The following is a 25,497-nucleotide window of genomic DNA, read 5'->3' as shown; positions in this document are numbered from 1 at the left end:
TCAGAATGTTGGCTATGAATTTAAAAGTTGCAATGCATATACTTATACCAAAGAATCTTTTTAACACCCTAAACTTAACATACCGCCCCACCCCCGGTTAACTCTTTGTGACCTCTGGAATAAAACCCAAATCCTGACACAGCAAATGAGGTCTTCTGACAGCTGGCGCCTGTCCTTTTGCCCTGCCTCTCCCCTGAAACTCGAGGTGGGTTCTTTGTTGGTTCATTTATTTACTCACTCATTCATTACACATTTACTAAGGCAGTCACTGGAGGTACAGAAATGAGTAAGACACCTTCTTTTGGCTCAGGGAGCTTGCAGCATAGCAGCAGGAGAGAATGAGTAATTAAGAAATATCTACAGGTCGGTGAATGCCAGGTAAAGGGAAGCCCCGTGGGCCTGTGACCCAACCTTTACAACCTTGTGGATTTCTGTAGGGCAAAAGTGGGGAAGGCCAGTAGTAATTTGATCTGGATCACAGAACCAAGAGCTGCTCAACCCCAGCCTCTTCCAATTCCAATTTTTCTAGCAAATCAGCTCCTAAAACTTTACACCACTTCGCCTGGGAATCTGGGCTTTTCATTGCTGTCCATTGCTTTAGACTCCTCCAGCTCCAGAGGAGACAGTGGTGTGGGAGATGGGGCAGAGCCTCTGCCTTCCTCCCCTGCCTTCCTGCACCTGTTCCAGCTCACACTGCTCCTGGAGCTGACCCCCTCCTCCCCCATTTCCTCCAGCCCCTCCACTCCTTGCTCACTGCCCACCAGCGTCACTAGCTTTAATGAGACAGACCTGGCTGCCAGTCGGTCTGGGCCATTATGCAATTGTCAAATTGACATTTCACTTTTCCAGTTGTTGAGTTACCTTCTGCGTGTGTAATTACAAAAAGGATCTTTTTGCTTTTGGGTCCGCTGCTTATTTAATAATGGAGCCACAGTAGGAAAATGTGTCTAGTCAGTGAAATTAATTACAAGGAACGCTTAATGTCTCTGCGGAGGTGTCTGCACCCAGGTCACGCCGACTGTGGCCAAGAAAAGAGGCTCCTAATCCTCCTAAGGACAGGGGGCGGGGTGATCATGTCGGGAGTGAGGCCGGTCCCTGGAATCTGGCATCAGATGGGAGTGTAGTGTGTGTATGTGTCTGCATATGTGTGTGTGTATGTGTTTGCACGCCCATCTGGATGTGTGCTTATCTGTGTGTCCAGGCAGGTATGTGTGGATACGTTGCCTGAATGCTTATGGGCTTCAGGACATGTTTGCAGGCAGGTGATGGTGCATCGCAGATGTTTTAGGGAGGGAAGAATTCGTTCATTCTTCCCTCTATTCACCAATAGCAAAGCATATTGGATTCTGACTCTGTGCCAGGTTCTGAGCTGGTACTGGGGATCTGACAGTAAGTAAGGTGGAGATTTCCACCTTCAAGCAATGCACATGGTCGGGAGCAGGATTTCTCAACCTTGACCCACTTGACATTTTGGGCCAGTTAATTCTTTGTCGGAGGGCAGGGATGTTTTGAACAGGTTTAGCCTGGCCTCACCCAGTAGATGCTGGTAACAACCCCCCACTCCCAGCTTTGACAATCGAACATGTCCCCCAACCAACGTGAAATGTCACCTAGGAGGCACAACTCCCCCCCGGCTGAGCAGCACTGGTCTAAATACGGCTGAAGCAGGTGCTTTTGCCAGGGTAAAGGGAGTACTTGATTCGAGATTGACACCGCTGCTTTGGAGCAGAGGCCAGCATGACATGTTCTGTTCTTGTCTGGGAGGGGTTGAGGAAGCATGAGGAGGAGGACAGGGAGGTCATATCCCCGTGACGTTGACCAGTTGGCAGGCCGTGCTCAGCATGCGGGCTCTCCCCTAGACGGCCTCACTGGATGGCTCAGAGTGCGCAGAGCTTAGGTGCAAACCCAGCTCCCGGCTGCGCACCACTTGGCGCAAGGTGCAGGGAGCATTTCCTGAGTGACTCAGAGAACCAGTGTCCCCCCTCAGGGGGAGCCTGGGGCGGGCGTACGGAGCACAGGGAGAGAAGATCAACATCCCTGGGGTCCTGGGGGAGGGAAAGAAGGATGAAGGTGGGGGAGGGGAGCAAACCCTGGAGGTCCTGAAAGGGGTTCTGATGTGGGTGACTCCACGGGGAGGGGAGGGCTGCGTGCGGCCACCATCTGGACAGCAGCTTCAGACAGTGGACTCTCCAGGCACACCCTCCTGTTTATTACAGAAAAGAGAAAAGCACACGGCTCATAGCAGGCGGCCCCGAGATCAAGGCGGCTGTGCGTCTTCCAGCCCTCCCAGTCCTGCCTGCGTCCGGTGGCGGCTGTCCACGTCCGCTGCGAACCATGAGGTAAACTTGCCTAATGACAGACGACTGGAGAGTGGCCATACGCACCTTCCATTTCATTTCAGGCTCTCTTTCTGCCTCCCAGCCTGTCTCCACCATTAAGGGCTGCTACAGCCCTTCCCCTTTGCTTCGGTGACTCCTATTTTCTGCATACACAGGCGATGACATCACACCAGGAAAGTCTCCCCTCAGGCGTGTGAGCGACAAGGTCACCAACCGGGACCAGAAGTCAGGGGTCACCCTTCAGTCCTGGGAGCGGGGGAAGGATGGGTTCTCAAAGGGTGGGTTCTCTCAGGCAAAAAGGACTGGACTTCGTTTTTGTTTTCATTTTTACAACCCAAAGATGCCTGAGATTCCAAAAAGAAGTTGGGCCGAGCATCACTCACGGTGCCCTCACGGAGAACGGGCTCCTATCTAATCGAAATAACACTTTGGTTTTACATCTGGTAGGTGGATAGGGTGGGCGAGAGAGGATTTCTCAAGGAGACCCTCGGCTTGGCTTTCCATTTCTTTTTTTTTTCCTTTTTTTTTTTTTTTAAGAGAGAGAGAGAGAGGTAGAGGGAAGCAGGCTCCCTGCTGAGCAGAGAGCCCAATGTGGGACTCGATCCCAGGACCCTGAGACCGTGACCCGAGCGAAAGGCAGCGGCTTTAACCCACTGAGCCACCCAGGCGCCCGACATTTCCATTTCTTCAAGTCCCTGTGCCTCTGTGGGGTCCCGTGGGCATGGTGGTGGGCCATCCGTCCTCCGCCTGGGGCAACAGCCCCTTTAGGGCTGCTGAGAGCCCAACAGGTCACTTGGCCCAGAACAAGGACAGGGAGACCCCGCAGGCCTGTGATAGCTGGTCTGTGCATGGTGACAGACCAGCCTGTACCACAGGGCTTCCTGTCTGCGCTGCCCAGGGACCAGCGCCAGAGGCAGGCATTCACCGGGCGCTTGGATAACGCCACCATAAGTGAAACACGCTCATCTAATCTAACCCACGCCACTAACTCTCCTTGTGATCTTGGGAGCACCCCACTGCTGCCTTCTGTAAAGTGGGAACTTAGTATAGACCTTGGAGCATTTTGAAGATTCAGACTTGAAAGGGACTCACAGATGAGAGAAGAAGATGTTAGGAAGCTGCCTCTCGGTTACTATTTCTCGAATATTCCGAACGTGAATGTGGAGGCTCAGAGTGCTGCATCCCCCACGGGCTTTGTTCAATTCTCGTAGTTAGCTATGCTGCCCGAACATACATTATCCCCCTGGGGCTCAGGAAAGCTATTTGCATCTTGAGTGAAAAAAGAAAACGCAGCTTGTAAATATTTTAATTTTCCCCAAACTGGCCTTTGTGCCCATAAATGTTGCTGAGAATGTCCTAGGGTGTCACGGCTTGGAGACAGTGTTTGGAGAGAGGGCAAGCTCGTGGAGCCGAAGTTTATCCTCTTTAAGTCAGGTGTTTGCCGACCTCTGGTTCTCCATTCCTGGGTCTCCGTCTCTCGGGGTCATTCCCAGGGAGCGGGCCCCTCCCATTCTACCCACCTGGGCAGAAGTCATGCACAGGCTGTGGGATTGAACCCTCTGAGGGTTCCGATTTGGAATCTTAGGACTGGCCGCTCTCATTGTCAATGAGAGTCCTACCTGGCCCTTGGCAGGTCTGCCTTTATGCATTTATCTTTTCAGTTCATGAATATTTATGAGGTGCCGATTCCATACTGGGTACTGTCGGGGGGTGGGGGGTGGGGCATGTTAGTGAGCAAAACAGGTGAAAAATGAATGTCTGCGCAAGGAGAGCAAAGACTGGTGACAAGCCATCCTGGAAAGCCCTTTCTTCTTCACCATTTCTTTGTAGCCGTAGCCACGTACCCTCTCCTGGGCAAACGCAGCTTCCTTCCTTCTAGCCTGCCCCTAGCCCCAGCGCAGAGCTCCTTCTGGACCACTGATCTGACCCCGCCAGGCCTTGTTGCCCATATTCCAAGAGCTCCTCCTGGAGGATGGTTCAAAGTCTGCATTCTTGGCATGCCAGTCAAGGCCCTCCATCATTGGGTCTCTGGGTCTGTCCTGCTGTTTCTCAGTCCTGGCTCCTTCCTCTATATTCTCGTGACACTTCCTATGTGTCTCTGTTCCTGGGTTCCTCTTCCTGTAGCAGCTGCCAACCTCCGACCTCGAGGATGGATACCAGTACCTTGGCTGACTCCAGGAGGCAGATATCTACTCCCCAGCTGCGGGGCTGTGGGTTTTTTGGGGTCCTGGTACGACATCATGGACTGGGTTTGCTGGTGAGAAATACCTAATACAGGGGGCCAGGAGGCAGCATGACCTAGTACGTTGACCAGATTCCATTGCTGACTAGTTCTGGGGTGTCTGTGGATAAGCCAATTCAACTCCTTCGTCTGGGAGGAGGGGCTAATGACCCGCACCCGGAATGAACCTCAAGGACACCAAATTGAGTGACTTTCCCGGTGGGTGGGCAAAAGGGCTCATTTCTTCATCACTGCGATGGAAAACTTAGTATGGTTTTGAGGATGAATACAGCTAATGTGTAGTCTTCGGCTTATAGAAGGTATTCCAGAAACAGGAATTAATATTGCATAATTTTGCATGCTGTCCTCAATGGCATTTTGCATTCTGCAAGATTTGTCTGAGCCTACACAAACCACCGGATCCTTTAGGAAAATCCTTAGCACTTCTCCCCTCCCCACCAACTCCCCTGCCAAGATTTTTAAATTTATTTATTTGTCACAGAGAGAGAGAGAGAGAGAGGGGGAGAGAGAGGGAGCATGCGCACTCAAGCTGGGAGAGCAACAGGCAGGGAGAAGCAGGCTAAATGATAGGCAAGCAGCCCGACTCAGGACTCGATCCCAGAACCCCAGGACCACGACCTGAGCTGAAGGCAGAGGTCCAGCTGACTGAGACACCCAGGTGTCGCTGTCCTTAGTACTTCTTTTGGGATCTCCTAGTGTGTCCAACACTCATAAGAGCCACCCTGATTGTGTCTGAAATAAGAAGACACGTCTTGTTACTCATTTACTGCAAGTCAGCCCGCGTCTGAGCTAGGACTGGTTCTGTGTGTGTGTGTGTGTGTGTGTCTTCTTACATTCTGGAAACTTCTGGTGGAGGGACAGATTTCTTTCCCTGGCTGCCTCTAGCCCACCACGGGGGCCCCTGAAATTGACCCCATCCAAGTTCATTAAGTCAGCATATTCATTCCCAAGTTCCATTTAGATTTGAACTCAGCCAGGACTCATAGACCCCTCCAGGGCCCCAGGCTCTCTGAGGCTTATGCCTTGTGGGCTTAGTGGTCCCACCACCCACAGGTCCGAGGTTCTTTGTCCTCATCAGACGGAGGAGGAAATGGAGCGGAGCATAAATGTTCCGCTTAGAGCAGGCCTTGCTCTTCCAGAGAGGAGGCGGGGCAGACGGAGCATCAGGGAAGGAGTAGTAGGGCCCCTGCCCCTTGGTCGGCAACCCAGGAGCACCCAGAAGGCTGGATTCGCAGCCAAACTGAGCGTATTTTCTGGGTGGGAATGACTCGGGTCTCTTCATTTCTGTAACCGAAAAAAATGCATTGGTTTTCTCACGGTGGTGATCACGGTTTTCATTTTTTCTTTGAAAAGGCTTCTGGAGCAATAGCCACTTGAGGAGATTTATTGCTAAAATGAAAACTCCAAGAAGGTGAAATTAGAAACTATCTGTTGGGTTTGGATGTCATTTCTCGCCGGGGAGCGGGTCTGCTGCTGGGTCTTATGGGTGGAGAAAGGGAAGGGGCTGAGGGGGGCACCCCAGCTCTGATGAGCACAGGTATTGGCAGAATCGTGGGGCCTCTCCCTGGCCCCCTGCACACACACAGGTGAGAAGTTACACATTTTTTCCTACCCCTATCCTCAGGCTTTTGTCTTGAGAGAGAATGGAAGGCTCGAACAAAGCCAGCAGGTGTCTTGAAATAGATATGCTATATAATCCTGAAAAGAGAGACGGTGGTTGGCCTTCAGGAGAAAGGGAGAGGCATGAGCAGAGAGAAGCTTCTGGAAAGTGGGTGGGGGGGTTGGTGAATAGGAAACAAGGATGAGTGATGGGGTCTGGGAGTAAAAGTCTTGGGGGCAGGGGCGGGGTTCTCCGAGGGAGTGCTTTCCCTTCCTGCCCAGAGGCGTGGCCTCAGAAATGTCACTTGCCGTGCCTCGGTTGACTCACCTGTCCAATGGGGAAGCCATAATAACACTGATTCACCAAGTTATTATGAGGGCTCAGGAAGAGGGTGTTTCAAAACATAACCTGTTAGAACAATGAATGCCTGGCTTATGAAGTGTTCAAAAAACATTAACTGTTGTTTAAGTGAACCGGAATATCTAAGTAAGGTTGACGAGAGTCACGAGTGCTTCAGTCCAGAATGGCTTGTCATTTGCAGATCGTCCCAAGATGACTATTTAAAGAATGTTTACTACGTATGTCAAATTCTGGGAGCTCCTAGGAGAATGATAGGAGGGAAGACTTGTATCTGTTTGAAAGGTAGACGGATATAGTGTTATATTTTTAAAAAGTACTCTGAACTCCCCAAAATAGGGATCAAATCGTGCCATTTAGTAAAGGAGTGCCATTTAAATATAGCCAGGAGCGACCTTTGCCAGCTTTTAATCCAACCACTGTCTTGTTTTCTGGTTACAGTTGAGGAAAGAGCCCCAGAGAGGCAAAGTGGCCATGTGGACGCCAAGCCAGCGGGTGGCCGGCCCAGGACCAGGCCCTTGGCTCTCTCCCCTCTTAGAGTTTGGTAAATGGGGGATCTTTTCTGCCCCCTAGTTACAAACATCAGGGAGACAAAAGGGAAGTACCAGCTGGAAACCACACGGAAATCTATTCTCCTGATGTCTCTGTGTCCCTGGGTCATTACCGACATGCTTTCAGGTATTGAACAAGAGAAAGACAATTTTTTTTTTCTTCTTCCATGAAGGTCCTTCCAGTTTCAACCCTAGAATTTGGGCCTGAATCACCTGCAGGGAGCTACAGCGAGAGGGAGCATGGGGGGTTGGGGAGGTGACAAGCGTGGGGCGGGGGTGGGTCCCAGGGACGCATCCTGGGGCAGAGCCCCTCTCCACACAGGAAGGGCCTTGGATTCCACCCCTGGACCCCACAACCTGAGCCAGGGAACACTGTGGCCCTGACATCAGTGTGTGCAGAAACCATCCCCTGTCCCCTGAGGACCACATTCCTGGGCATCATCAGGTGTGGGTAAGGGCCACACCAGGGGACAGTTCTATGGCTCCCAGTGGCGTCCTCTTGACAATCCTTCCCTCTCCCAGTCTGGATGCCACCCTACTTGCCTATTTGATTTCCCATTCTCGGCTCTTTTAGTCTTTGTTTTGCCCTTTAGAAGTGATACTTTGCAATAGGAGGCCTGTGGCTTTGAGATCCTGTGACGGAAAATGCAGTGATCCTTTCCAAAGACCAAGGAAGTGGTCACCAAGTCACTGGAAAGAGGCAAATGTGTGATTAGAGAACACAGGGCTTGATGGGAAGAAAACTAAGAAAACCTTAGTTCTCAAACTAAGCCAGGACAGCTGGAGTCCTTGAGCAAACAAACGAATGGCTTGATATATAAAATAAATTAACCAAATGAAAATGAATTTAAAACACACACACACACACACACACACACACACACACACACACACACACACACAATTAAGCTATTACTAAGTATATGAAAGTGCCCACACATAACACATACGAATGTGATAAGAAAGACTAAATTGTAAGTAACCAAAAGGTTAACGGTACTTATTATTCCTGAAAATAGCAAAAAAAATCAATCATACAATTAATATCCATTTAGCCACGACTGTATCCTGGGCAGAGTTGGGAGCTTCCTTATGGGGGTCCTGGAAGAGGTGTACTGAAGTGTGTTTTGCAGGAAATTGCATTCTTTGCCAGCCTTTTTCAGCTCTCTGCCCTCTGGTAAGGCTGCACTCCTAACTTCTCTAGTGCCGTCCTGTGACTGGCCTGGATCAAGGTCACATGAGCAGAGGTGATGGTGCTTCTGTGCCAGGGAAGTCACATGCCATGTTTCCTTCCCACTGCCAATCAGTAGCCACAAGGGACAAGGGCTACCCCCTGCACTGGTGCTGGCATAAAGACAGTATGGAGCAGAACCCCAGGCCCACCCTCGAGGGACATCTTGCATAAGACAGAAGCAAAACTTGGGAGTTTTGAACTACCGAGACCGTGCATTGTTACACATCATGGCCGTGTCTGTTCTGACTCAGACACGGGCACCAGCCTTCTATTTTGTGTGTCTGGCCCTTGAACAATCCCAGGAGGGTGTGTCACCAAGGGTTTGTCACTTAAGGCTCATGGGCTTAAGGTGCCTCCTGCACATGTTCCCCCTGTCCCCATCCTAGAAGCTGAGGGGAAGCAGACACAAAGCCTCGGTGTGCTTCGTGTCACTTCCTCACCAAGGTCATTGCAAATATCTCTACTCTGATCCTGCCAGCCCAGTCCTCAATCTCATTGTTCTTGTTGTCTGTTCTATAGGTACTGTAAGCATTTTCAGTGTATTCTTTCCCATGCCCTTGACCTCAAGCACTGTTGAAAACAGAGAGGTAAAGGTATGCATATTGTAATTTCCCGCATGGGAGGTAGAGTTTGTGAAGGGATTTCTGAGGTTTCTTAACTTTGCAGGAACCTGAATTTTCCAGGGATGTGTTGTGTTTCCATAGTCAAGTGTATTGATGCATCTTCTTCATGGTCAAGGTTGCTCTATTTGAATCTGGGACACAGAGAGTTAGCACCGGCTGCTCAGGAAGCGTTGGGCCAACTGGGAACCATTAATGAGACGGCCCCCTTGGTTCCAGAGATGGTGTCCTGGTTAGGATGGCCCCCAAAGCAGAAGGACTGGGAGGAGGACTTATATTTATGTGATTCACTTGGACGATGATCACAAGGAGCCCTCAAGGAGTGAAGATCCAGAGGGAGACAGGTCAGAAGGAAAAGCTGCCCTGAGATGTGTCAGGACGTTGCTGCTATGGGCAAAGGGTCCCCTGCACCTCCTGGACCTCTGGAGAGACAGACAGCTGCTACTCCAAACTGTCTGCAGGGAGGGCAGGAGGCTCTTGGCTCCCACGTCTCCCCTTCCTTGAAGGCACCCATCAGGGCTACTCACAAGCCTTGTGTACCCGCTAGGGAAATGTCCCTGTAGGAGGGGTGCGCCTACAGTTCGGGACTCCCTTTGTAGCTCAAGGCCAGATTCTGCCACACGGAGTGAACTCTAGGCGAGGTTGGAATCGAGTGTCAGGGTGAAGCTGCATCTGCTGCGAGCTCTGCCCCGATTTGCCACAAAACATAAATGCCCAGGGTGCCTGGATGGCTCCCGGTGTTAAGTGTCTGCCCCCTGCTCAGGTCCTGATCCCAGGGTCCTGGGATCGAGACCCACATCAGGCTCCCTGCTCAGCGAGGAGCCTGCTTCTCCCTCTGCCTCTACCCCTCTCCACCTCCAGTAGTATTCTCACTAGCTCTGTTCTCTTCCCCCGCCTCAAATAAATAAATAAATAATCATAAAACAAACAAACAAACAAACAAACTTACCTGCACAGTATTTTGATACAGCACCATCTTCCTGGAGAGGGGGGCTAGCTGTCAGTGCCTCACTGGTGTGGCTGGATGTGGGAGAAGCTGGGGTAGTGCTGGCTCTAGAAGGTGGTCCCTCACCAGATAGATCCCAGCTGCTCTCCACGCCTCCTCCCTCCACGCCCGAGGTATGGGGGGACACGACAAACACGCGGCAGACGTCTTGGGCACTATTTTCCTGGCATTTCTCTACCTCTTACCTGCAGCCCCCTGAGACCAACGCCAGCTTCTGTACCCCCCCCCCCCCGCCCCCCACCCCAGGGCCGGATCTGGATACCTTGTGCTGGTGCGACCCCCTGTAGACCACGTTCAGGCAGAAAGACTGTCTGCCCTGGGAGTGGGGTGGGGGCCTGCTGCTCTGGTGCAGAAGTCACCCGTTGCCAGAAATGTGCTCTCCTTCCCAGGGCTGCGCTGGAGCCGCCTGGAGAGGGAGGATCCGAATGGCCGCGGGCAGGGCCTCTGATGTGCTCGTGGTTCTTCCTGCAGTCTGCCGTCTGTAGGAGAGAAATGGATTTTTAAAATAAACAGGCTTTGTGTAAAATGTGTACATATGTATGGTGCCATTATTGGGCTTTGCAAATGGCTTTCTTCCCCCAGAAGAGCTGTCAGAGCTCCTTGTCTGCGGAGATGCTGAGGCTCAGGACCAGGGTTCCCCTGCACCACCTGCAGGGGGCCTGCCAAGCCCCTCTCAAACTCTCTGAGCTCCTCTGCCTGGAGGAGGACATGACTCTGGGCGGCCGTTCTCCTTGAGAAGCATTGAATGAGGCTTTTCTGGGCAGGGGAAGGCCGTGGGTGCTTTTCTGCCCTTGGACAAGGGCAGCGATGACATCCCGTGAACATTTGGAAGTGTGCGCTTGTGATACAAAGGGCGACAGTGCCCGGACCCGCGGGGGTCTTGGTTGATCACAACTGCAACGGGCTCGTCAGGGTGATCGCACTGTTCACGAAAGTGGACTAGACGGAGCTCTAAGTTAACCCATGTAATTTAGTTTTCTGTGTCCACTCCTTGAAGCCGTAGGACCCACTTATGTAATTGCATCCAATGCAGGTATTGCTGTTAAGGTATTTTGCAGGTGACATTAACATCTCTAGTAGGCTGACTTTAAGTAAAAGACATTATTCTTAATAGTGTGGGTGGGCCTCAACCAATCAGTTGATGGCTTGAAGAGCAAAAACAGGTTCCCCAAAGCAAAAAATATGCCTCACGACTACAGGCAACTCACCCCTTGTCTGAGTTTCCAGCCTGGTGACCTGTCCTATAGATCTCAGACTTGCTAGCCTCTGCAGCAGTGAGCCATTTCCAATATAAAATCACAATATCTATATATGTATATACATATATGTATATGTTTACTTATATCTTAATAGATGATATTTGTATCATCTATTGCTTCTCTTTCTGTGGAGAACTTTGACTGATACAATAATCCCCGCTCTTGTATATTCTCCTCCCTTGAATTTGGGTGGTGTCTGGGTCAGGATGATACATCTTTCCTAGGATTATGGCTAAAGGCTTTTGCCGACATAATTAGGGTTCCAGATTAGTTGACTTTAACATCCAGAGATTACTGGGTGGGCCTGACTTAATCCCACAAGCTCTTTAGCTCTTGGTTTGAAGGTCAGACACGGGCAGTCCAAGATTTGAGAAGGATTTGATGTACCATCATGGGCTTAAGGAAGGAAGGGGGCCCCATGGGGGAAGGTGGGTGGCCTCTTGGAGTTGAGAATGACCTTTGGCTGACAGATGGCAAGAGAGCGGGTCCTTAGTCCGCAACTATGAGGTACTGGGTTCTGCCTTCAAGATGGAATTTAGAAGAAGACTTTTCCCCAGAACCCTTAGATTAGCATTTGGTCTGACAAATGCCTTCTTCTTAGCCTTGGGATGCCCTGAGCAGAGAACCCAGACACTCTGGGCCCAACTTGTGACTGGCAGAACCATGGGATCATACATGGGCATTGGTCTAAGCTCCAAGGTTGTGGTTCTGTGTCACATGGCAACAGAAGGCTAAGCTAATACCAAAGCGGACACATCTTGGGTTATATTGGGAGAAGCAGACTTCTGATCTAGAGTGATGAGAGTAATCTGGGAGCTTTGTTTCAGCTCTGGGGGCCAGGCTTTTGGAAGGTCATGGCCAGATTAGAGAGTGAAGGGGCATGTTCTAGGAGGGATGGCTGGGGCACAGTGACCGCTAATGGTTGAGCAGGGTGTACTGGGGCATGCTCACTGGCTCACAATATCTACAGAACGGTGACGTGCAGAACCCCTTCCAGCTTGGGTGCCTGAGCAAACAGCAGCCAGGAGGAACATATCTATGGGCCTGAGAATAATGCAGCAAGTTCCTTCACATCTGTCCCAAAGGCAACACTTGACTATGCAAGACTGCAACCCTTATAAAGTGCCCCACATACTTCTGTAAGCTTCCTGGGATCTGACAAATGATTCTGTTGTCCATATGTTGCCATTGTTTGGGAATCGCTAGACCAATGTCCTTGGATTCTGGACTCTCTGTCCAACAGGCACTGCTACCTTTTCTGAGGTCCTGGCATCCCCACTGTGCCGAGTGGACAAAGACATGGGCAGGTCTTCATGCCCCCCCTCCAATCGCCCCTCTTCTCCCATCCTTCCCTCTCCCCTTCCTTCTTTTACAGGTCGGCAGCACTGAAGTACGTTATCCTCTGACTATACAACCTTTTACAATTTGTATCTGCTTAAGCAATTTAACTCAAATCAGTCGGTGCACTGAACCCTGGGCTGCCATTGTTGAGCCTCACACGTGTCAGGCATGTGCTAAGCACATGACACCCATTGTTTGAGCAACCCACCGTGTGCCTTTGAAGTGGGTATTATCACTTACAGATGAGCAAATGAGTCATGTGCGATTCAGTATGTACAAGGCACAGTGGAGAAAAAGAAGAAAAGATTTAATGCACGGTTGATTGCTCTCAAAGACACATAACCCAATGAGAGTTAAAAAAAAAAAAATCACAAAGTGGTAAGGCAGACTCTAAGGACAGGGATATATATGCCTTGAGTGCATTTCCTGTTGTTCCCTCCACATCCTACCTCCTCTCTCGTTTCTCCTAACGGTCATCGTGGGTCTTGCAACTTTGTGCGCCAGCCCTCCAGGAAACTTCCAGCGTCTACCCTGCACCAGATACTTTGGGGAACACAATTGGCTTTCTATCCAGTTTTATTTAATCCCCGTAAGACTTCTGGGAAGAGGGGGCATACGTAGATTACTAAGTGATTAAAACAATCATCCTGACGTCCAGTGGCCAAGCAGGACACCCGACCCGTAAGAGGCATTCTAGTGGAGTGGGAAAGGCTGGGCTGGAGGACAGAAGTCCGTGCCTGTCACTTCTCAAGGTGAAAGCTTGACAGGTCATTTCACGTTTATAAAAGGGACCTGGTACTATTTCCCCCACAGGCTGGCCAGAGGATTAGAGACATGGTACTGACATGTGGTTAGTTTTCAGTTAACATGAGTGCCCCATAACAAGCATCTCATTAACAGTGTTCATTGAGTCTTGCTCTCTGGAAAATCTCAGTGAACCAAAGATGAGGGTAAGTTGAGGAAATCATGGTCACAGGTTAACATTTCCTCTCTTTCCAACAAACACCCTATTGAGGGTGAACTGACTCTGGGCGGTGCAGAAGGAGAAAGCAGCCTCCATCCCTGTCTGGTGGGTCTCTTTTCCACATCAGACAGACAGACTAAATTAGCAATTAGCATCGGACACCTCCGCGCTGCTGAGGATGGCTTTCAATTAGCAGGCAGCTGCTACACTCCCATTAGTTAATGTCACCATTCCTGCATTTCTTCTGAATGATAATTGCAGTATGTACCAATGCATATTTTTAACTGTTCCCTTTTAAAAAAAAAATGGAAAGAATGTCATTCTCTTTCTATAAAAGCTCAGCTGCTGTATTGTTGCCCCTATAAAGAAAAAAAAAAAAAAAAAGGAAAAAACAACCTGGGACAATTCTACCCTAGCAAGTGGCTGCAGGAAGCCCCAGGGCTCTCAGTCTGACAAGAGAGTGCTGTGCGTGTTTGGAACCGATTTTAGCAGCATGCAGTGTGTGTGTGTGTGTGGAGGGGGATGTTTATGAGGGCGCAGACATTCCAGGAATACCAGCTCTAAATCGTTTACGGCGAAGTGTTTCCCAAATATTCTTCTGCACCCCTCTCCTTGCGGGGATCATAAGCTGTTATTAGGGAATGTCCACAAAATAGGGAGCATGGGCTTAGGAAACCTGTTTATTTTTGTTTTCATTTTATTTTAAGCTTTTTATTTCGGGATATTTTGGATTTACAAAAAACATTGTGAAGATACTGCAGCGCATTCCTTTGTGCTCTGGCGTACACCTATGGTGTACTGAGGGAGATAAACTATAGAGCCATTACCAGATCTAAGAAATTGATATTGATGCCGTGCTCTTAACTGACAGACGTCACTTGGAGGTCAGCCGTTGTTCCGCTCACGCCCTTCTTCTGCTCTCTGATGCGGTGCAGAAGCCCACATTGTGTTTAGTTGTCTTGGCTCTTTGGGCTCTTCTGATCTGAGGCGAGTTCCTGAGCTTTTTCTTTCACGTTCTGGACCATTTTGAAGGATACCAGGCAGGCATTTTGTAGAATGTCCCTCCACTTAATTCCATCTGATTAGAGTGTAGATTTATTGTAGATTTTTGAGAAGCTATCGCAGAGGTGAAGTGTCCTTCAGGCTTCATGGTGTCAGAGGAGCAGGATATCAATGTAAGTTGAAGGGAACTTCAACTTCCCAGTGAAGGGAACTGGTCAAAACGGCCAGGGTTCTCCGGCACAGAGACATAACTCTCCCTCCCCACTCCCTGTCTTACTCTTTGGAAACAAATCACTAAATAAACCCCCAAATCAAGAGGAGAGGAATTTAATCTCACTTCCCAGCAGGGGGGTGTGATCCATTATTTGGAATCCTTCCGGAACAAAGATTTGGGTAGTGTGGCTTTAAGGGCAGATCTGTCTCTGTGATTTTTGGCTCCCCAACTTAAGCCTTCTCGGCCTCAGGTTTTCCTTCCACGAAATGAGAGGCTGTGCAAAACCTGTTAAGGGGTTTGGTGAGCTCCAGCTCCACCACTAGCTACCAATAATGGTCTTTCAGAAGTTTCTTCAGCTCTGTCACCTTCAGCTGGCCCGTCTACAAAATGGAGTGTTTGGGATATTGAGAGAGCAGCCGGGAGGCGTTTAGCACAGAGCGTGTGTACGGGGACATGCAATAAATTCCAGCCATCATTTTGAGCAAACGGTGGCTCCATAATAGGCTAGTCCAATTTGCTCAATAATAGTATCAAAAGGGTCCACAGAATTATTTCCCCGCTACGTGCTTGAAAAATTGTCTCCTGTCCTTTAGAGCTCTGTTGCAACAGGAGACTGATAATAAGAGCGTGAGTGCATTGCCCACACCCAGCCTCGCCATTTGGTTGTGCACGGCTGCAGTTGTGATGAAGAAAATAGAGCCTACATTGAATGTCAGGTGGATAAAGCTCTGAATCGGCTCTCCCCCTAGGCAGTGCTCCTCTGGGCGCCTGGGTGGCTCAGTGGGTTGAAGCCTCTGCCTTCAGCTCAGGTCATGATCTCAGGGTCCTGGGATTGAGCCCCACATCGGGCTCTCTGCTCAGCAGGGAGCCTGCTTCTTCCACCCCACCTGCCTCTCTGCCTACTTGTGATCTCTGTCTCTGTCAAATAGATAAATAGACAGTGCTCCTTTGTCTGTCTATGCCTAGTTTCCGTATCTGTTAAAATAAACCTGACCATTGCAGCCCCTAGCTCAGGGATCACCGTCTGGCCAGCGTTCAACTCTTGAGCTATGTAGCTAGACTTACGCATCATAAATTGCTCGCTGCAAAGGAAGAGATGGGCATCCAACCCTCAACTCTGAAGAAGCATGAAGTACCGTGACATCCAAAGTGGGTAGCGGAGATCATAGGAGTAGCTTGGTTTCAGGTAATAGAAACAGTGTCCATACTAAGAGACAGTGAAGGTTCTGGAGGGTGATTAACATTTCCCTGTAAAAATTAAATAAATGTACGAATAGAAAGACAGAAGAGCTCATTAGGAAGGAATATATCTGTCGTTTGGTATTGGTGAAGTGGTGATAAAACTGGTATACTCTTTTTAAAGTATTTTAATTCCAGTGTAGTGAACATACAGCATTTAATCAGTTTCAGGTGTACAGTCTAGTGGTTCAGCACCTGCAGACATCCACCCCACACGTGCTCATCACAATAATCACGCTGCTTCATCCCCATCACCTCTTTCCCCCATCCCCCACCCACCTCCCCTCCGGTGACCATCAGTCTGTTCTCTCCAGTGAAGAGTCTGTTTTGTGGTTGGTCTCTCTTTTTTTTTTATCCCCCTTTGTTCACTGTTTTGTTTCTTGCATTCGACCTATGAGTGAAATCATACTGTATTTGTCTTTCCCTGACTGACTTACTTCATACAGCGTTATACTCTCATCCATGTTCTTGCAGATGGAAAGATTTTATTCTCTCTTTGTGGCCTAATAATATTCTATTGTGTAGCTATATGCCACACCTTCTTTATCTGTTCTTCTACTGATGGACATTTGGGTCACTTCCACGGTCTAGCTACTGTAGATAATGTTGCAGTAAACATAGGGATACATATCCCTTCAAATTAATATTTTCATATTTTGGGGGGGTTAATACCCCGTAGTGCCGTTACTAGATCGTAGGGTACTTTTCTAGCTTTAATTTTGGGGGGACTATCTGTATTGTCTTCCACAGTGGCTAAAACTGGTTCTGTCTTAACATTAAGGTGTGCACATACATCTAGAGAGAAGTCATAGGACAGCTCATAGACTCTGATCCTGTTCATGGAGCTCAAACCTCAAATACTTTAAGTGGAGAAAATAGCAACATGCGTGGAGACATTTACTGTTGCCTTCTAGATAGTGATGAGAGAAAAGGACATAATCTAACGGGAACGGATAAGAAGGGCCATTCCATAAATCACTCCGTAATAAGATGCTAATTACAGGAAGTGAAGCGACATCCGAAATTCTCCTGGTAGATTGTTTAGTGAAAATAGTAGTAAGAATGTGACACGCACACCGTGTTGGAGCTGTGGAGACACATGTGCGTGTGACGGATTCCAGAAGGAAAGGTGCAAAAACAAACACATACTCCTGTCACAAGAGAAAGTAATTAAGGATGTAAGGGTTAAACACAGATTCTTTGATTTTAAGAGTTCAAGCAAATCTTTCAAGTTGAGAAAAACAGAGGGGCTCAAGTTTTTCGGTGCTTTGGAATACATATCCAAATCCAAAGGCTCCCATGAACACTTTCATAGAAATATTTTCCCAGGCTCCCTTTTCCATTACGTGCCCCGTTAAACTCCTAAATAAAACTAATATAGTCAACAGAGCCATTTTTAAAGGAGGAAGAGAAGCAATTTCGGGACTCTCTAGAATGAGGGAAAGAAAGAGCCTTTTTTTCTCTTCATTCTTCAGTGGCTTGTTAGAGTCTCTCTGAGCTTGTGTTATTGAAACCTGAGGGTGACAGGCATTAAGGCAAATCTATTGCTGAGCCCGGGTCTTTAATGAGTGCATTGATCAGAGGAGAGACGCAAGAAAGCACAGTCCGGCGACACCTGAATGAATATAAATTTAGCCCCGACTGAAGATCTTCCACAGTTGGCTGGGTCCCTGCTGACAGTGTGAGCAGGAGGAGAGAAAAGCAATTTCGGTCTTCAGTCTTGATTCTCTTCACGCTGTTGGCAGTTTTTAAGAAGAACAAGTTATGACTATTTTACCTCTAAAAGCAACGGGAACTTGTCAAAGATTCCCTCCCTGGAAGTGACAATCGAGAATGACTCTACTCCACAACTATTTTGATTCTGAAATCCATCTGTTTGCCTGCAGGAGGAAGTACTTTTAAACCATTAGATTTGTCCAGAGATTGGACCAGTTACCTCAGTAGAGAGTGAGTTCCCCATCACCAGAAGAATGCCAAAGAGGGGGAGGTTGGCTGGCTGGGAAGGTTTTCAGAGGGGCTGGGGCCTGGTACAGAGACTTGGGGAGTGGGGAAAGGACTTGGTATTGGGTCACCTTCCAGATCAGCCCAAAGTCAGGTTTCTATCTTTCTAGAAAACCAGCCAGTGGAATGATAAGGATCACAGCGTTCAGGAAGCCCGACAGATGGAGTTTTGGATTCTGACTCCACTATTTATTGTATGATGTTAGACAGTTCCCTGTCCTAGTGTGTATATTCCTCAGTCTCTCTGTTAATCAAGTGGGGATTCGAATGTGACCTACTCCCGGACTCGTCATGAGTTTGTATAAAATAATGTGTGAATATGATGTGTTCACTACAGTGGTCAGATTGTAACATGTTCTCAATAAATGTTATCAGGATCATGATTATTGAATGATTTTCATTACATTTGGTGATTACGCATCAAACCCTTCTTAGGAGATTGGTCCTTTTATCTATGTTATCTCATCTAAACTTCTGATACGGGGTGACACATGTCCTCCAAATTGATGAGTTGAAGTACTAACCTCTATTCAGGATCTCAGACTGTAACTGTGTCTGGAGACAGAGCCTTTTGACAATTAAGGTATAATGAGGTCATACGGGTGAGACTTAATCCAAGGTGAGCGTGTCCTCATAAGAAGAGATTAGGACACAGACACACGTGGAGTGAAGGTCATGTGAAGATGCAGGGGAAAACGGCCATCTACACAGCAAAGAGAGAGACCCCAGGAGAAACCACACTGGTGACACCTTGCTCCCAGACCTCTAACCTCTAGAATCGTGACAAAACTAATATCTGTCGTTTAAGCTACCCACCCTGGGAGCCACCCACTCTGTTATGGCACACCTAGCAAATGTAATAATAATATAGTCTTCCACCACCCTGGAAGGTATGGATGATTACCTTCATTTTCCAGAAGAAGACACTGAGGTTCCAAGAGGGACAGTGACATCTGCAAGGTTACACAGCTCCCTTAAACAACTGTTGTTTCTCGAGTGTCACATGTAAGGTGACGAGTTCGGTATGTAGCACACAGTAGAAGCTCAATAAAAGCAAGGGCCTCCCTTGTGACCGAGCTGGGACTCACACCGCCTTCATGACTCCCCTTCTTTCTGCCATTGGCCCCTCTTCTATCTTCCCTGAAGTGCTCTCTTTCTCACCTGCTGCCCCTTGTGTGTTAAGACTACCGACTGCTCTCTCTCTCCCCTTTCTCTCCCTTTAGACTTTGGCACATCAGCACCTTTTTGATTTCTGCAGCCTCTTCAGAAGTATTTTTGACACAAACAATAGTCCCGGTTTTGCCTTTTCAAGAGTCCTCAGCACAATCGAAGCAGACACTGGTGACTCATTTTGATCATTGCCTTAAAGCTATTCCCTCTGTGAGCCCGGACTTGACAGGCCTCACTGTGCTGTGAAATCTTCTACTATTTTTATGCCTTTTAATCTATCTTTTAACGGCCTCCTTGTTTAGAACTCCAGGCCCTGGATTCACAGAAAGCACGTTTTCCAGAGCAGGAAGAACAAACTTGGCCTGTCTTAATCAAAGGCTCAGGGAGCCCCAGTCTGGGGTCCTTATCCAATCCTCAGCTTTTCTAGTACATTCCCTTATGGCTTCCCTTTATAATGGCCTCAGCAGGGACTCTCTGCCTGCTTGGCAGGGCTGCTGGCTGCCTTCTCCTCTCTTAATAACTGCTGAGCTTCTCTCCAAGGCAGGAGGTTGTCAAACTGTTTCTTAAGGGCCTGAGTTGCTCAACCGAGTCACTGTTATTGGAGGGTTATTATGAAGTGACATGTCAGGGTGAACGTCAGGGATGGGGTCAGTCATTCCCTTTGGAAGTCTTCCCAGGTACCTTTGGACCAGGCAGAACTATGGGATTCTCCCTGGATTTCTTACAAACTTGGTACATCTCTTTGTTTTATGTTCCATTTAATGGAACAACACTGAGGGAGGATTGACGGATGCATGCCATTGTATTCACATCAATGTCTTTCTACTGGACTCTACAGTGACTCTCTGTGCCTTATTGGGAGTTTAAGGTGGTGGACACAATACTCTGACCTTACGTCTCACTCCTCTTGCCTTCTGAAGATCCAGACCAAGAGAACTGCATAAGGAAGAATAATAGCCTAGTGGGAGACAAATCAGTATTATTCATACAATAGGTGTGCGAGCAACTTGTATCTTTACTGCTAGGATAGGGTTTGGGTCTCCTGTGGATGCCCCACTACTCTAATCTGGAAACCAAATGCTGTATCCAGGTCCCAAGATGGGCCCTGAGACCTTAACACCACCAGCAGAGTGGATGAAATTTCAACAAGACTTCACAGGACAATCCTATCCAAAATGGCTTTTCCATAGAAGAGAATATTAAAGAGAGACAAATCTTGAATCTGGGACTGATGGACTTAAAGTTGTGGCATATCAGCAGAGCATTAACTTCTCCGAGTGATTTGGGAGGTTTTCAGGAAACCACCTTTTCCCTATAGGAAGAAGAGGAAGATATAGTTCCCCCCAATACAGTAGTAGAAGGGGAAACAGGCAGAGATTATACAAGGGCTCAAAACCCATCACAGACACCACAGCTGGATGGACCTTCAAAGGCATCATGTATCTTAATAAGATTTACGCACAATTTTTGGTTAACCAATAAATAATGTCTATAGAATTCCAACTATGTAAATATCAGTCCTTGCTAGGCAAAGTAGTATGCAGTTAGGTAGATTATGACTTTTTTTTTTTAACCTGGAGTTAATAATTGCCTTGATTTTCTATTATGTTCTGTGTACCTATTGCTTTCTTTTTCAGTGTTTTCATCTTCTGTCATGTGCCTGTCAGTAATTCCCCAAAAACTTAATCACAGTTATACACTCTTAGTTTTATTTTTATGTTTACTGGAAACCTGTCTCCTGCATCACTATAGCTTTCTCTTTCAATCTGAATAGATCCCTTTCTCAGGTTGGCACACAATGGCCATCCTGGGACTTCCCTTTGATCGTCTTATTCTCCTGAGTTGAATTCTCTGTCCCTTGGATTATGGGTCTTCCTTTTCTATTTTTTTTTTCATTTTAGTAAGTGTCTCTTCCAGTATTTTTCTAAGAAAGAACATGCAGAAGGACATTTTAACTTATTATATTATTATTCATTTTTTAGTCCTGGCAGATCTGAAACTCTTTTCATTTTACTTCAAAGTTGATTGATAATATATTTCTAGATTGGGAAATATACTGTGGGTTGGCTCAACCAACAGCCATTTCATCCTGCTTTTGCTATGCTTACCTATAAATCAGTATGGGGAAAGTTAAAAATACATTGCACAAACTTCCAGCCATGATGCAATAACTGGTATTGGATTATCTCTCCTGCTGTAAACAAACATAAAGCTGGAAATAAAAATAAAAGAACTGCTCTCGGGCAGTGGGCAATCAGCAATGCAATCCCTGGGAGAACAGAAATTCACGAGGTGAAGACCATGATCTTCCAGCTTTATGTCTGGGACATTCTCTTGACTGTGGCATGATAAGATGGAATCTAGACGGAGTCTGTGGTCCTACTGAGCTAAAGAAACAGAGATCAGAGTTGAGGATTTTAGGTAGATGGAGTCCCCAGGGTAGGACTTTGGAGGGGAGAAGCCTAAGTAGGAAAGGAGCCCCATGAATTGATGGAGGAGCTCTGAGATCTTGTGCCTGAGGTTTGGCTGTATGTACACAGAGCAAACCTCCCAAGCCTTATCACAGAGCAGCTGTTCTAGCATTGAGAACAGAGTAGAGTTACTAGAGGTCAAGGAGTGCTAGAGGAACTGGAGTTTTTGCCTTGCTGATTAGAGAAATTCACTTAACACACCTGACATCCAGCTGAGACACCAGAAAGAACATGCTTTAAGAATAAGGATCCTGCCATGGACCTGCCATGTTGAGATCCTAGCAAGTTAGAGGGGCTTGGAAAAGACCCTTTTCAAAGAAAATAACTTTCCACAGATCTGAATGAACAAGGTGTGAAACCAACCTTTGTGAGTTCAAGTGATTAACCAGTAATAAATGCTTTGTCATTTCAGAGGGTGATAACTGAAGCCAGACTTTCTATTATGTCCTTTTCACAATGTTCACTATTCACTACATCAAAAACTAATGATGTAAAAAACAAAAAAAGCTAATGATGTACTATATGTTGGCTAACTGAACATAATAATAACAGATGAAGTAAATTTTTAAAATCTATAAAAAAAAAAAATCAATGAGGGGCCCCTGGGTGGCTCAGTCAGTTAAGCAACTGCCTTCAGCTCAAGTCATGATCCCAGAGTCTTGGGACTGAGTAGCACATCAGGCTCTCTGCTCGATGGCCAGCCTGCTTCTCCCTCTCCATTGATTGTGCCCTCTTGTGCTCTTTTTCTCTCTCATATAAATAAATAAAATCTTAAAAAGAAAAACAATTAAGGTTTCATTAGACATAACAAAAAATAGGAAAAAAAAAAAAAACACGCCCCCCAAAAAACCCACAACAGTTAATAGAAACCAAATCCAAGAATCCAAGATAGTGCATACATTACACTTAGCAAAGACTTTTAAATGACCCTTGTAAGTATGTTCACATAAAGGAAAATTTGATTTTAATGGATGAGCAGATGGATTTTTTAATTTTTTAAAAAAATTTTATTTATATATTTCAGAGAGAGAGAGCACATGAGGGAGAGCATGAGCTGGGGGAGGGACAGATGGAGAGGGAAAAGCAGACTCCCCACTGCGCAGGGGGTCTGATGCGGGGCTCAATCCCTAGACCCTGGGATCATGACCTGAGCCGAATACAGATGCTTAACGTTCCAAGCCACCCAGATGCCCCCAGACAAAAAATTTTACAAAAAAGTATAAACTATGAAGAATTGAATGAAAATTCTAGAACTGGAAAGAATTTGTAGAAGCATAAAGTTCACCAGAGAGATTTAAGAGCAGATCAGAAAGGGCAGAAGAAATGATCAGTGAACTTGAAGATCAACTGCCCAATTGAAAGACACAGAGAAAAAGAGTATGAACCCTCAGAACTCTGGCCGTCTGTGCGTGTGCACATGGGCACACACCTGTGCAGCTGTGCCAGTGGAGACAGGACACTGGGTGGGGGGCAGGTGCCCATCTCAGTGTACAGACTCACCACTGATCCAGTCGTCTAGCCTTGCAATTCCGTCATGGGTATGCGGTGCCCTGTGGATAGCATCTTGTAGTGGTTTTATAGGGTAACTTGACTCATTGCTCCATGTTCTGCTCTACTGCTAACATATCTGCTTTTCTGCTGTTCATCTCACTTTCTCCTTTATGACCTGAAGTTAACAAAAACCTTCCTTCGAAGAAACCCTAGAAGGATTAAGTGAGGCGGTGCTGGTAAGGGGCCCAGTGTAGTTCTTGGCCCCCAGATCACTGATGCTAAATGATGTCTACTTTCACTCTCCCCCACCTTCTCGCCCTCTCTCTCTCTTCCTTACCCCCTCCCCTCCCAAGCATTACGCATTTGTCTATTTCAGCCACCTCAGGTTGCTTGGGGACAGCAGTTTGTAATTACTGCAGCATGGTGTATAATGTCTGTGGCAAATTTATTTCCTCTCATATTTCTTGTAAGTGTTGCTGATGCAGAATGAACGCCTCAAATCACTCAGAGGCAGACAGACGAGACAGAAAACCCGCCGGTAATAAGTCTGGATCAGGAGGCACATCTATTTTTTTTTTTAAACAGTTGTCTTTTTTTGCCTTAAATTGTGTGGCCAGTTAGAGTTGTGGGAGATAACTCTCTGGCCCTTTCTTGGAGGGTGCTTCTCACCAGGAGGCTCAGTCCTGAGCTCAGAGCGAAGATGGGGGATTTGTAGCCTGACCTTAGTCAATGCAATGGCCTTGATGCACAGAGTATGTCAGAGGCCAAGAGGACATGGGATGATGTAGTCTAGCTCTTCCCAGGGGAAGGACACTGCATGATCCAGGCCACAGTGTGGACCTGACTTCTGGGAGGGCCTAGAGGTCAGGTGGCTGGGCCTGGGCTGGAACACAGGCATCACCTGGTCCCAGGTTCCAGCCAGCCCACAAGGTTCAAGAAACCATCCGTTCCTGTTCCTCCCCTTCCTGCTTCAGTCCAGGACTGACCAGAGCTCTCAGCCAGTTGGTGCTGATTCTGTTTTTATCTTTAATTAATTAACTCAGCAAATGTGTGTGATATATTTCATGGTTCCAGGCATCAGTCCAGGCCCTGGAGACACAGATAAATAAACCTCTGTCCCTCCCTTCAAGGTGCTCATAGGTAGCCAGGAAGTTGGGCACAGAACAGGCTCTTTCCTGTGGTTGGTGGCAGAACACAGGGCAATCTGGGGAGAGCAGAGAAAATGACCATCAAGCCTCCTTGCAGTGTGTGGGGGGGTGGTCTCCATGAATTTCTGGGTTCAGGGCTGCTTGCACTGAATTTTTAAAAGAGAGGGAAATTGAACTCATCAGGGAAGAATCAAAGAAGAATTAGAAGGAGCTCATCCAAGTGGGAAAATAACTGGAGTTGGATGGTGGAACTTGGATTTGAACTCAGGTCTGCTTGAGTCCAAGTGCCAAGCTGATGTTCTACCAGGTGCAGGATACAGCCCAAGTTCAAATCCCAAGCCCCGCCCCCCCACCCCGACAAGTTTCCTACACAGAACTAACTCTCAACAGCTTCACGGACTTCATCAGGGGCAGCTCATGCAGTGCCCAGGGTCCACGCTTCCTGCCTCCCTCCCACTCAGTGTCCTCAGGGAGACCATGCCAGAGTGGTGACCGGGGCAATGGCATCTGGAAGCACAGGGATCCCAGAGGTTTCAAAGTGCTTTGTCACACCTGAAACCTCTCCGGGAAATGACTCACGGGATCATCACAGCCTTTGGGTGGGCACTTGCCTGGAGCTAGGCGATGGGGAAAGTCCTTTACAGCTTAAGTTCCCATGGACCAGATCCCTAGAGCGTCCTCAAAACAAGTGGATTTTGACCATGCGGATTTTACCCATTTTTAAGGTAAGGACATTGAGGCTCAGGGGAGTTGAAGAGAGCTTCCCGAGTTTACTCAGCTGGTGAAGTGCAAGTAAGGCAGACAGGGCGACTCCAGAATCCTGACTCTCTGTAGCATGAACGCAGCGGGGGCGGGGTGGGTATTCTCTCTAGAAATCCCGAACCATTTCTTCAGCAAGGGTACACAACTGCAAAGAAAAGGAAACAAACTCCATGAACTAAAAAATGTCCCTGGGATTTCACAGGGATGAGTGTAAAACCCCTCATGCGGACTTAAAAATTGTGTTGCCCTTGTCAGAGATGGGAGAGCCCTGGCTCGGAGGCAGATCAGGCCCCCACGGTCTGAGGTTTTTGGCCGTAGATGCTGTGACATAGGTTCTTGTAGCCACATACACGGAGCCATCGGCCAGGGGGTGGCCACTGAGGGAAAGGAGGTTGTCCTGAGCTGGGCTCTGCTCTGTACGCCCTCGTGGAGACTGCAGCTTTAGAGATCTCTGATCATGAATGACGCTGCTTGTGAGCAAGTGAG

General features: G+C 47.8%; 1 long non-coding RNA gene across 2 annotated transcripts in view; it reads left to right on the top strand.

Annotated features, from left to right (window-relative positions):
* Positions 1-298: 298 nt before the first annotated feature.
* The window catches only part of LOC309854404, a 55,686-nt gene continuing 30,487 nt past the window's right edge, over positions 299-25,497 (top strand). For both annotated transcript variants that reach the window (XR_014306202.1, XR_014306203.1), the window contains exons 1-2: positions 299-378; positions 2,217-2,339. This is a non-coding gene — a long non-coding RNA (uncharacterized lncRNA). The remainder of the gene's footprint in view (positions 379-2,216; positions 2,340-25,497) is intronic.

The sequence above is a fragment of the Mustela nivalis genome (genome assembly GCF_964662115.1).
Source record: "Mustela nivalis genome assembly, chromosome: 2".
NCBI classification, from domain to species: Eukaryota; Metazoa; Chordata; class Mammalia; order Carnivora; family Mustelidae; genus Mustela; species Mustela nivalis.
The sequence above is the reverse complement of the archived record's forward strand: the minus strand, read 5'-3'. Positions and strand labels throughout refer to the sequence as shown.